This window comes from Ranitomeya imitator, chromosome 2, assembly GCF_032444005.1.
Source record: "Ranitomeya imitator isolate aRanImi1 chromosome 2, aRanImi1.pri, whole genome shotgun sequence".
In the NCBI taxonomy this organism is placed as follows: Eukaryota; Metazoa; Chordata; class Amphibia; order Anura; family Dendrobatidae; genus Ranitomeya; species Ranitomeya imitator.
This window is the reverse complement of record NC_091283.1, coordinates 586,229,041-586,243,273: the sequence shown is the minus strand read 5'-3', so window position 1 is coordinate 586,243,273 and position 14,233 is coordinate 586,229,041.

Below are 14,233 nucleotides of genomic sequence, written 5' to 3'. Positions count from 1 at the left end.
GACCAATGAAACGAGGCTTAAACTTAGGAGAGGAAACCTTCACAGGAACATAACGAGACGACAACCAAACCAAATCCCCAACACGAAGTCGGGGACCCACACAGCGCCGGCGGTTAGCGAAACGTTGAGCCTTCTCCTGGGACAATGTCAAATTGTCCACCACATGAGTCCAAATCTGCTGCAACCTATCCACCACAGTATCTACACCAGGACAGTCCGAAGACTCAACCTGCCCTGAAGAGAAACGAGGATGGAAACCAGAATTGCAGAAAAACGGCGAAACCAAAGTATCCGAGCTGGCCCGATTATTAAGGGCGAACTCAGCCAACGGCAAAAAGGACACCCAATCATCCTGATCAGCAGAAACAAAGCATCTCAGATATGTTTCCAAAGTCTGATTAGTTCGTTCGGTTTGACCATTTGTCTGAGGATGGAAAGCCGAGGAAAAAGACAAATCAATGTCCATCCTAGCACAAAAGGCTCGCCAAAACCTCGAAACAAACTGGGAACCTCTGTCCGAAACGATGTTCTCCGGAATGCCATGTAAACGAACCACATGCTGGAAAAACAATGGCACCAAATCAGAGGAGGAAGGCAATTTAGACAAGGGTACCAAATGGACCATCTTAGAGAAACGATCACAAACCACCCAAATGACCGACATCTTTTGAGAGACAGGGAGATCCGAAATAAAATCCATAGAGATATGCATCCAGGGCCTCTTCGGGACCGGCAAGGGCAAAAGCAACCCACTGGCACGAGAACAGCAGGGCTTAGCCCGAGCACAAATCCCACAGGACTGCACAAAAGAACGCACATCCCGCGACAAAGACGGCACCAAAAGGATCTAGCCACCAAATCTCTGGTATCAAAGATTCCAGGATGACCAGCCAACACCGAACAATGAACCTCAGAGATAACTCTACTAGTCCATCTATCAGGGACAAACAGTTTCTCCGCTGGGCAACGGTCAGGTCTATCAGCCTGAAATTTTTGTAGCACCCGCCGCAAATCAGGGGAGATGGCAGACAAAATTACCCCCTCTTTGAGAATACCCGCCGACTCAGGAACACCCGGAGAGTCGGGCACAAAACTCCTTGACAGGGCATCAGCCTTCACATTCTTAGAGCCTGGAAGGTACGAAACCACAAAATCAAAACGGGAGAAAAATAGCGACCAACGAGCCTGTCTAGGATTCAACCGTTTGGCAGACTCGAGATAAGTCAAATTCTTGTGATCCGTCAAGACCACCACGCGATGCTTGGCTCCTTCAAGCCAATGACGCCACTCCTCGAATGCCCACTTCATGGCCAACAACTCTCGATTGCCAACATCATAATTGCGCTCAGCAGGCGAAAACTTCCTAGAAAAGAAGGCACATGGTTTCATCACCGAGCCATCAGAACTTCTTTGCGACAAAACAGCCCCTGCTCCAATCTCAGAAGCATCAACCTCGACCTGAAACGGAAGCAAAACATCTGGCTGGCACAACACAGGGGCAGAAGAAAAACGACGCTTCAACTCCTGAAAAGCTTCCACAGCCGCGGAAGACCAATTGAACACATCAGCACCCTTCTTGGTCAAATCAGTCAACGGTTTAGCAACACTAGAAAAATTATTGATGAAGCGACGATAAAAATTAGCAAAGCCCAGGAACTTTTGCAGACTCTTCACAGATGTCGGCTGAGTCCAATCATAAATGGCCTGGACTTTAACAGGGTCCATCTCGATAGTAGAAGGGGAAAAAATGAAACCCAAAAATGAAACCTTCTGAACTCCAAAAAGACACTTTGACCCCTTCACAAACAAAGAATTCGCACGAAGGACCTGGAACACGTTTCTGACCTGCTTCACGTGAGACTCCCAATCATCCGACAAGACCAAAATATCATCCAAATATACAATCAGGAATTTATCCAGGTACTCTCGGAAGATGTCATACATAAAAGACTGAAATACTGATGGAGCATTGGAAAGCCCGAATGGCATAACCAGGTACTCAAAATGGCCCTCGGGCGTATTAAATGCTGTTTTCCATTCATCGCCCTGTTTAATACGCACAAGATTATACGCACCACGAAGATCTATCTTGGTGAACCAACTAGCCCCCTTAATCCGAGCAAATAAATCAGACAGCAGCGGCAAAGGGTACTGAAATTTGACTGTGATCTTATTAAGAAGGCGGTAATCAATACAAGGTCTCAAAGAACCATCCTTCTTGGCCACAAAAAAGAACCCTGCTCCCAATTGTGACAACGACGGGCGAATATGACCCTTCTCCAAGGATTCCTTAATATAACTCCACATAGCGGCGTGTTCTGGCACAGATAAATTGAACAGTCGACCATTAGGAAACTTACTACCAGGAATCAAATTGATAGCACAATCGCAATCCCTATGAGGAGGTAGGGCACTGGATTTGGGCTCATCAAATACATCCCGGTAATCCGACAAAAACTCCGGGACTTCAGAAGGGGTGGATGACGAAATAGACAAAAATGGAACATCACCATGTACCCCCTGACAACCCCAGCTGGACACAGACATAGATTTCCAATCCAATACTGGATTATGGACCTGTAGCCATGGCAACCCCAAAACGACCACATCATGCAGATTATGCAACACCAAAAAGCGAATATCCTCCTGATGTGCAGGAGCCATGCACATGGTCAATTGGGTCCAGTACTGAGGTTTATTCTTGGCCAAAGGCATAGCATCAATTCCTCTCAATGGAATAGGATACTGCAAGGGCTCCAAGAAAAAACCACATCGCCTAGCAAACTCCAAGTCCATCAAATTCAGTGCAGCACCTGAATCCACAAATGCCATAACAGAATAGGATGACAAAGAGCAAATCAGAGTAACAGACAAAAGAAATTTCGATTGTACCGTACCAATGGTGGCAGACCTAGCGAAACACTTAGTGCGCTTAGGACAATCGGAGATAGCATGAGTGGAATCACCACAGTAAAAACACAGCCCATTCCGACGTCTATATTCTTGCCGTTCAGCTCTGGTCAAAGTCCTATCACATTGCATAGGCTCAGGTCTATGCTCAGATAATACCGCCAAATGGTGCACAGCTTTACGCTCACGCAAGCGTCGATCGATCTGAATGGCCAAAGACATAGACTCATTCAGACCAGCAGGCATGGGAAATCCCACCATGACATCCTTAAGGGCTTCAGAGAGACCCTTTCTGAAAATTGCTGCCAGGGCACATTCATTCCACTGAGTGAGTACAGACCACTTCCTAAACTTCTGACAATATATCTCTACCTCATCCTGACCCTGACACAGAGCCAGCAAGATTTTCTCTGCCTGATCCACTGAATTTGGTTCATCATAAAGCAATCCAAGCGCCAGGAAAAACGCATCAACATCACGCAATGCCGGATCTCCTGGCGCAAGGGAAAATGCCCAGTCTTGAGGGTCGCCACTAGTGTTGAGCGATACCGTCCGATACTTGAAAGTATCGGTATCGGATAGTATCGGCCGATACCCGAAAAATATCGGATATCGCCGATACCGATATCCGATACCAATACAAGTCAATGGGACATCAAGTATCGGAAGGTATTCTCATGGTTCCCAGGGTCTGAAGGAGAGGAAACTCTCCTTCAGGCCCTGGGATCCATAGGGATGTGTAAAATAAAGAATTAAAATAAAAAATATTGATATATTTACCTCTCCGGCGGCCCCTGAACTCAGCGCGGGTAACCGGCAGGCTTCTTTGTTCAAAATCAGCGCTTTTAGGACCTGAGAATCACGTCCCGGCTTCTGATTGGTCGCGGGCCGCCCATGTGACCGCCACGCGACCAATCACAAGCCGCGACGTCACCGCAAGCTATTAGCGCGCTCATTTTTGAAAAATGAGCGCGTTAATGACTTTCAAAGACGTAGCGGCTTGTGATTGGTCGCGGCCACGCGACCAATCACAAGCCGCGACGTCACCGCAAGCTATTAACGTGCTCATTTTTAAAAATGAGCGCGTTAATGGCTTTCAAAGACGTAGCGGCTTGTGATTGGTCGCGTGGCCGCGACCAATCACAAGCCGCGACGTCACCGCAAGCTATTAACGCGCTCATTTTTAAAAATGAGCGCGTTAATGACTTTCAAAGACGTAGCGGCTTGTGATTGGTCGCGGCCACGCGACCAATCACAAGCCGCGACGTCACCGCAAGCTATTAACGCGCTCATTTTTAAAAATGAGCGCGTTAATAGCTTGCGGTGACGTCGCGGCTTGTGATTGGTCGCGTGGCCGCGACCAATCACAAGCCGCTACGTCTTTGAAAGTCATTAACGCGCTCATTTTTAAAAATGAGCGCGTTAATAGCTTGCGGTGACGTCGCGGCTTGTGATTGGTCGCGTGGCGGTCACATGGGCGGCCCGCGACCAATCAGAAGCCGGGACGTGATTCTCAGGTCCTAAAAGCGCTGATTTTGAACAACGAAGCCTGCCGGTTACCCGCGGACTCACCAGGGGCCGCCGGAGAGGTAAATATATCAATATTTTTTATCTTAATTCTTTATTTTACACATCTCTATGTATCCGATACCGATACCCGATACCACAAAAGTATCGGATCTCGGTATCGGAATTCCGATACCGCAAGTATCGGCCGATACCCGATACTTGCGGTATCGGAATGCTCAACACTAGTCGCCACGTAACAAAGAAATAATGATTTTCACTTGTTGAACAGGGTCACCTGAGGAGCGAAGTTTCAAAGCAAGAAATAATTTACAATTATATTTGAAATTCAGAAACTTAGATCTATCTCCAAAAAACAAATCAGGAATTGGAATCCTAGGCTCTAGCATCGGATTCTGAACCACAAAATCTTGAATGTTTTGTACCCTTGCAGTGAGATTATCCATACAAGAGGACAGACCTTGAATGTCCATATCTACACCTGTATCCTGAACCACCCAGAGGTAAAGGGGAAAAGAGAGACAAAACACACTGCAAAGAAAAAAAAAATGGTCTCAGAACTTCTCTTATCCCTCTATTGAGATGCATTAGTACTTTGGGCCACCTGAACTGTTATGACCTGGTGGTAGGACAATAATGGACCTAGTGGTTAAGAGCACACGGAAAGACCTGATAGTTACTAATAATACAGGACAAGCTCTGAGACGTGGGAACTCCCCCCTGACAACTGTTATGACCTGGTGGTAGGACAATAATGGACCTAGTGGTTAAGAGCACACGGAAAGACCTGATAGTTACTAATAATACAGGACAAGCTCTGAGACGTGGGAACTCTGCTGACCGCAATCCCTAATCCTATCACACACACTAGAAAAAGCCGTGGATTGCTCCTAACACTCCCTATGCAACTCGACACAGCCTAAGAAACTAGCTAGCCCTAGAGATAGAAAAATAAAGCCTACCTTGCCTCAGAGAAATTCCCCAAAGGAAAAGGCAGCCCCCCACATATAATGACTGTGAGTAAAGATGAAAATTACAAACACAGAGATGAAATAGATTTAGCAAAGTGAGGCCCGACTTACTGAACAGACAGAGGATAGGAAAGGTAACTTAGCGGTCAGCACAAAAAACTACAAAAAGACCACGCAGAGGGCGCAAAAGGACCCTCCGCACTGACTCACGGTGCGGAGGCGCTCCCTCTGCGTCCCAGAGCTTCCAGCAAGCAAGACAAAATCAAAATAGCAAGCTGGACAGAAAAATAGCAAACCAGAGCAAAACAAGCAGTAACTTAGCTTCTGCTGGGAAGACAGGTCACAAGAACGATCCAGGAGAGAACAAGACCAATACTGGAACATTGACAGGTGGCATGGAGCAATGATCTAAGTGGAGTTAAATAGAGCAGCCAGCTAACGAATTAACCTCGTCACCTGTGGAAGGAAACTCAGAAGCCGCAGCTCCACTCACAACCACCAGAGGAAGCCCATGGACAGAACCAGCCGAAGTACCATTCATGACCACAGGAGGGAGCTTGCCAACAGAATTCACAACACTTCGGGTGTCCAATGGGGCCAAGAGAACTGCAATCTCCTATCCTCTAGATTTGGTTGCGGGACCTGCAGTTCCCACACAACCATAGACTCCGGTGTCCAATCTTTGGTGCTCAGTTCTAGGGTGAGCTCAGTCGCAGCTCCTGTCCCACAGATTCTCCTCACTTGCCTCTTCCTCCTTCACTGTCTGCTCTCTGATCAACACTAACTAACCCCGCATCCAGACCAGAACTTATAGGGAAGTTCCCCTGAAAACCGGGTTAGAACTCCCCCTTCTGGTCTGGAGTCAGGAAAGGTGTTGCATGCTGACTGTTACCTTCTTAGGGTGATCCCTTTTTGCTTCCAGGCATGAAATCACCCCCTGTGAGGGAGGCAATGCCACTGTGGCAACTGGAATCCTGGGGTGCCAAACATTCACACGTCAATATTAATCTACATCCAAACATGAGGAACAGGCAAGCGGCCTTATAGAAAAGCAGACAAACTGCTCCAAACAAGCATAGTAAGTCACTGCTAAATGAGATCTGTCAGTAAGATCAACCCAAAAAAACGCACATATGGATCCTAATAGAATCATAGAATGTTAGAGTTGGAAGGGACCTCCAGGGTCATCATGTCCAACCCTCTGCTCAATGCAGGATTCACTACACCATCTCAAACAGATGTCTGTCCAGCCTCTGTTTGATGACTTCCATTGAAGGAGAACTTGCCACCTCTCGTGGCAGCCTGTTGTGAATTCTGTGGCAGAGCTCCCTCCTGTGGTCACAAGTGGTACTTCGGCTGATTCTCTCTGTGAGCTTCCGTTGGTGGAGGAAAGTGGTACTGCGGCTTCTGAGTTTCCTTCCTCAGGTGATGTGGTGAAGTCGTTAGGTGCTGCTCTATTTAACTCCACCTAGTGCTTTTATCCTGGCCTCCAGTCAATGTTCTAGTATTGGACCTGTTTCCTCCTGGATCGTTCCTGTGGCCTGCTGCTCTGCATAGCTAAGTTGTGCTTTGCTATTTTGTTTGCTGTTTTTTCTGTCCAGCTTGTCTATTTGTTTTTTCCTGCTTGCTGGAAGCTCTGGGACGCAGAGGGTGTACCTCCGTGCCGTTAGTTCGGTACGGAGGGTCTTTTGCCCCCTTTGCGTGGTTGTTGTAGGGTTTTGTGTTGACCGCAAAGTTACCTTTCCTATCCTCGCTCTGTTCAGAAAGTCGGGCCTAACTTTGCTAAATCTATTTCATCTCTACGTTTGTCTTTTCATCTTAACTCACAGTCATTATATGTGGGGGCTGCCTTTTCCTTTGGGGTATTTCTCTGAGGCAAGGTAGGCTTATTTTCTATCTTCAGGCTAGCTAGTTTCTCAGGCTGTGCTGAGTTGCACAGGGAGCGTTAGGCGCAATCCACGGCTGCCTCTAGTGTGGTTTGAGAGGATTAGGGATTGCGGTCAGCAGAGTTCCCACGTCTCAGAGCTCGTTCTATGTTTTTGGGTTATTGTCAGGTCACTGTATGTGCTCTGACCTCTATGTCCATTGTGGACCTGAATTACCTTATCATAACAGTACTGGAGGCCAAAAGTACTAATGATTCTCAATAGAGGGAAAAAAGAAGTTCTGAGACCATTTTTTTTTCTCTGCACTGTGTTTTGCCTTTTTTTTCCCCTAGACATTTGGGTGGTTCAGGACACAGGTGTAGCGATGGACATTAAAGGTCTGTCTTCATGTGTGGATCAGCTCACGGCAAGAGTACAAAATATTCAAGACTTTGTGGTTCAGAATTCTATGTTAGAACCGAGAATTCCTATTCCTGATTTGTTTTTTGGAGATAGAACTAAATTTCTGAGTTTCAAAAATAATTGTAAACTATTTCTGGCTTTGAAACCTCGCTCCTCTGGTGACCCAGTTCAACAAGTTAGGATCATTATTTCTTTTTTACGTGGCGACCCTCAGGACTGGGCATTTTCTCTTGCGTCAGGAGATCCTGCATTAAGTAATATCGATGCGTTTTTCCTGGCGCTCGGATTGCTGTACGATGAACCTAATTCAGTGGATCAGGCAGAGAAAAATTTGCTGGCTCTGTGTCAGGGTCAGGATGAGATAGAGGTATATTGTCAGAAATTTAGAAAGTGGTCCGTACTCACTCAGTGGAATGAAGGTGCGCTCGCAGCTATTTTCAGAAAAGGTCTCTCTGAAGCCCTTAAGGATGTCATGGTGGGATTTCCTATGCCTGCTGGTCTGAATGAGTCTATGTCTTTGGCCATTCAGATCGGTCGACGCTTGCGTGAGCGTAAATCTGTGCACCATTTGGCGGTTTTACCTGAGCTTAAACCTGAGCCTATGCAGTGCGATAGGACTTTGACCAGAGTTGAACGGCAAGAACACAGACGTCTGAATGGGCTGTGTTTCTACTGTGGTGATTCCACTCATGCTATCTCTGATTGTCCTAAGCGCACTAAGCGGTTCGCTAGGTCTGCCACCATTGGTACGGTACAGTCAAAATTTCTTCTGGCCGTTACCTTGATCTGCTCTTTGTCATCGTATTCTGTCATGGCATTTGTGGATTCAGGCGCTGCCCTGAATTTGATGGACTTGGAGTATGCTAGGCGTTGTGGGTTTTTCTTGGAGCCCTTGCAGTGTCCTATTCCATTGAGAGGAATTGATGCTACGCCTTTGGCCAAGAATAAGCCTCAGTACTGGACCCAGCTGACCATGTGCATGGCTCCTGCACATCAGGAGGTTATTCGCTTTCTGGTGTTGCATAATCTGCATGATGTGGTCGTGTTGGGGTTGCCATGGCTACAAGTCCATAATCCAGTATTAGATTGGAAATCCATGTCTGTGTCCAGCTGGGGTTGTCAGGGGGTACATGGTGATGTTCCATTTCTGACTATTTCGTCATCCACCCCTTCTGAGGTTCCAGAGTTCTTGTCTGATTACCGGGATGTATTTGATGAGCCCAAGTCCGATACCCTACCTCCGCATAGGGATTGTGATTGTGCTATCGATTTGATTCCTGGTAGTAAATTCCCAAAAGGTCGACTGTTTAATTTATCTGTGCCTGAGCACGCCGCTATGCGGAGTTATGTGAAGGAGTCCTTGGAGAAGGGGCATATTCGCCCGTCATCGTCGCCATTAGGAGCAGGGCTCTTTTTTGTAGCCAAGAAGGATGGTTCACTGAGACCTTGTATAGATTACCGCCTTCTTAATAAGATCACGGTTAAATTTCAGTACCCCTTGCCGTTGTTATCTGATTTGTTTGCTCGGATTAAGGGGGCTAGTTGGTTCACCAAGATAGATCTTCGTGGTGCGTATAATCTTGTGCGTATTAAGCGAGGCGATGAATGGAAAACTGAATTTAATACGCCCGAGGGCAATTTTGAGTATCTAGTAATGCCATTCGGACTTGCCAATGCTCCATCAGTGTTTCAGTCCTTTATGCATGACATCTTCCGAGAGTACCTGGATAAATTCCTGATTGTGTACTTGGATGACATTTTGATCTTCTCGGATGATTGGGAGTCTCATGTGAAGCAGGTCAGAACGGTGTTTCAGGTCCTGCGTGCTAATTCTTTGTTTGTGAAGGGATCAAAGTGTCTCTTTGGTGTTCAGAAGGTTTCATTTTTGGGGTTCATCTTTTCCCCTTCTACTATTGAGATGGACCCTGTTAAGGTCCAAGCCATCCATGATTGGACTCAGCCGACATCTCTGAAAAGTCTGCAAAAGTTCCTGGGCTTTGCTAATTTTTATCGTCGCTTCATCTGCAATTTTTCTAGTATTGCTAAACCATTGACCGATTTGACCAAGATGGGTGCTGATGTGGTCAATTGGTCTTCTGCTGCTGTAGAAGTTTTCAAGAGTTGAAGCGTCGTTTTTCTTCTGCCCCTGTGTTGTGTCAACCAGATGTTTCGCTTCCGTTCCAGGTCAAGGTTGATGCTTCTGAGATTGGAGCAGGGGCTGTTTTGTCGCAGAGAAGTTCTGATTGCTCGGTGATGAAACCATGCGCCTTCTTTTCCAGGAAGTTTTCGCCTGCTGAGCGAAATTATGATGTGGGCAATCGAGAGTTGCTGGCCATGAAGTGGGCATTCGAGGAGTGGCGTCATTGGCTTGAAGGAGCTAAGCATCGCGTGGTGGTCTTGACTGATCATAAGAACTTGACTTATCTCGAGTCTGCCAAGCGGTTGAATCCTAGACAGGCTCGTTGGTCGCTGTTTTTTGCCCGTTTTGACTTTGTGATTTCGTACCTTCCGGGCTCTAAAAATGTGAAGGCGGATGCTCTGTCTAGGAGTTTTGTGCCCGACTCTCCGGGTTTATCTGAGCCGGCGGGTATCCTCAAAGAGGGAGTAATTGTGTCTGCCATCTCCCCTGATTTGCGGCGGGTGCTGCAAAAATTTCAGGCTAATAAACCTGATCGTTGCCCAGCGAAGAAACTGTTTGTCCCTGATAGGTGGACGAATAAAGTTATCTCTGAGGTTCATTGTTCGGTGTTGGCTGGTCATCCTGGAATCTTTGGTACCAGAGAGTTAGTGGCTAGATCCTTTTGGTGGCCATCTCTGTCGCGGGATGTGCGTACTTTTGTGCAGTCCTGTGGGATTTGTGCTCGGGCTAAGCCCTCCGGTTCTCGTGCCAGTGGGTTGCTTTTGCCCTTGCCGGTCCCGAAGAGGCCTTGGACACATATCTCTATGGATTTTATTTCAGATCTTCCCGTCTCTCAAAAGATGTCAGTCATTTGGGTGGTCTGTGATCGCTTCTCTAAGATGGTCCATTTGGTACCCTTGTCTAAATTACCTTCCTCCTCTGATTTGGTGCCATTGTTCTTCCAGCATGTGGTTCGTTTACATGGCATTCCAGAGAATATCGTTTCTGACAGAGGTTCCCAGTTTGTTTCGAGGTTTTGGCGAGCCTTTTGTGGTAGGATGGGCATTGACTTGTCTTTTTCCTCGGCTTTCCATCCTCAGACTAATGGCCAGACCGAACGAACCAATCAGACCTTGGAAACATATCTGAGATGCTTTGTTTCTGCTGATCAGGATGACTGGGTGTCCTTTTTGCCTTTGGCTGAGTTCGCCCTTAATAATCGGGCCAGCTCGGCTACCTTGGTTTCGCCGTTTTTCTGCAACTCTGGGTTCCATCCTCATTTCTCTTCAGGGCAGGTTGAGTCTTCGGACTGTCCTGGTGTGGATACTGTGGTGGACAGGTTTCAGCAGATTTGGACTCATGTAGTGGACAATTTGACCTTGTCCCAGGAGAAGGCTCAACGTTTCGCTAATCGCAGACGCTGTGTGGGTCCCCGACTTCGTGTTGGGGATTTGGTTTGGTTATCTTCTCGTCATATTCCTATAAAGGTTTCCTCTACTAAGTTTAAACCTCGTTTCATTGGTCCGTATAGGATTTCTGAGGTTCTTAATCCTGTGTCTTTTCGTCTGACCCTTCCAGATTCTTTTTCCATACATAACGTATTCCATAGGTCATTGTTGCGGAGATACGTGGCACCTATGGTTCCATCTGTTGATCCTCCTGCCCCGGTTTTGGTGGAGGGGGAGTTGGAGTATATTGTGGAGAAGATTTTGGATTCTCGTGTTTCAAGACGGAAACTCCAGTATCTGGTTAAGTGGAAGGGTTATGCTCAGGAAGATAATTCCTGGGTCTTTGCCTCTGATGTCCATGCTCCCGATCTTGTTCGTGCCTTTCATATGGCTCATCCTGGTCGTCCTGGGGGCTCTGGTGAGGGTTCGGTGACCCCTCCTCAAGGGGGGGAGTACTGTTGTGAATTCTGTGGCAGAGCTCCCTCCTGTGGTCACAAGTGGTACTTCGGCTAATTCTCTCTGTGAGCTTCCGTTGGTGGAGGAAAGTGGTACTGCGGCTTCTGAGTTTCCTTCCTTAGGTGATGTGGTGAAGTCGTTAGGTGCTGCTCTATTTAACTCCACCTAGTGCTTTTATCCTGGCCTCCAGTCAATGTTCTAGTATTGGACCTGTTTCCTCCTGGATCGTTCCTGTGGCCTGCTGCTCTGCATAGCTAAGTTCCGCTTTGCTATTTTGTTTGCTGTTTTTTCTGTCCAGCTTGTCTATTTGTTTTTTCCTGCTTGCTGGAAGCTCTGGGATGCAGAGGGTGTACCTCCGTGCCGTTAGTTCGGTACGGAGGGTCTTTTTGCCCCCTTTGCGTGGTTGTTGTAGGGTTTTGTGTTGACCGCAAAGTTACCTTTCCTATCCTCGCTCTGTTCAGAAAGTCGGGCCTCACTTTGCTACATCTATTTCATCTCTACGTTTGTCTTTTCATCTTAACTCACAGTCATTATATGTGGGGGCTGCCTTTTCCTTTGGGGTATTTCTCTGAGGCAAGGTAGGCTTATTTTCTATCTTCAGGCTAGCTAGTTTCTCAGGCTGTGCCGAGTTGCATAGGGAGCGTTAGGCGCAATCCACGGCTGCCTCTAGTGTGGTTTGAGAGGATTAGGGATTGCGGTCAGCAGAGTTCCCACGTCTCAGAGCTCGTTCTATGTTTTTGGGTTATTGTCAGGTCACTGTATGTGCTCTGACCTCTATGTCCATTGTGGTACTGAATTACCTTATCATAACAGCAGCCTGTTCCACTCATTGATCACCCTCACCGTCAAAAATATTTTCTGATATCTAATCTGTATCTTCTCCCTTTCAGTTTCATTCCATTGCTTTTCGTGTTTCCATATGCATATGACAGTAATGATAATCCTCTGCCTCCTGAAGTTATTTCCCACCCAGCACCAGCCTCTTTTGCTTGATTGATAGTGTGACACCCCAGGTTCTTGGTTGTCACAGTGGCATTGCTTTCCTCACGGGCAGAGTGATGTCACACTTGGAAGCGAGGAAGGATCTTCTTTATCAGGTAAACACAAGCATGCAACTTGTTCACACTCCAGACCAGAAGGGGGAGCACTGATCCAGCTTGTGGGTGACTCCCCTAAATATATTCTGGTCTTGAGGGAAAGTGAGTTCAGGCAGTTGCTGTCAGAGAGACAGAGGAGAAGGGGGGTAGACTGGCCGTGTAGCCACGAGAAGTGCTGCAGCTGCTAGAAAGAGAAAGCTGAACAGATTGTAGAGAGCGTGTCGGAGAAGTGAAGCGCAGGAGAATGAGAACTGGGGAGAATAGCTGTGACTGGACTACCTCCCTACAGAGCACAGACACCGGTAGCCAGAAGACTGAGGTTGTGAGGGACTCCACGGCTCACAGCAGAAACCGACAGCACAGCTGGATTACAAGTCACCTGTCTGCCCTGACACCTGGACACACAGTGGCGCATAGAGCCCAGGTTGTGATAGAGATCCTGTAAAAAGGCTTGGGCCACCTGTCATATGGGTTAGTTTCCAACCTACAAGGAGGACAGAGAGAACACGTGAGGACCTTGTGAGAGGCCTAGGGCAGCAAGGAACTACACCACAGTGTTAGAGGGAGGGCTTCTAACTCCACCTGGTAAAGGGGACTCCCAACTCGCTTCCAAGCTGGCCAGACCCTACCTGTACCTGTGATCTGGTGCTCTGGACTGTGGCTGTCTGAATTCATCAGTAAACCAGGTAAAGAGACTGCAAACTTGTGTCCTCCTTTTCTTGCTACACTACCCACCATCTTCATCTATACACCGGGAGCCCTGGGGATCCCGGTTTCACCTGTGGGAAGCCATACCATCTTAGCTGCCATAATATCACCCCAGTGGACCCCCTTAAGCAGCGTCGGTCATCCCTGACCGAGAACCACCCTTTTACTTGGGTGCCCAGGGCCACAGACCGGGTCGCCGCCACTGTGACATCCCCTTTAAGTACCAGACCCGGTACCGAGTATCCCCACAGCCCTGGCGGGTGTTCCAATTGCTCACTGCCTGTGTGACATTAGGTTCCAAGAATGGAAATCAGACAGTGAAATTTCAATCAAGCTAAAGATGCTGATGCTGAAAGGGTAAACAATTTTGGGAGGCAAATAATCGTTAACAGTGCCCTTAACACATAATTTATATATGAATCAAAACATTAATTTCTTGGGAATGCATCAATAGATACAAGGAATAAAGATGTCAATGGATTTAGGGTATGTGCACACGTTGTGGAAAGGTGTGCAGATTTTTCCGCACTGATTTTGGTAAATCCGCAGGAAATCCGCACGTAAAATTTCTTCGATATAACTTGTGTTTAATTATGAAACAAACTGAAATTTGGCAAAAATTTAGAACATTTTGCAATTTTCAAACTTTTAATTTTTGTACCCTTAAATCACAGAGTGGTGTCTCACAAAATAGTTAATAAATAACATT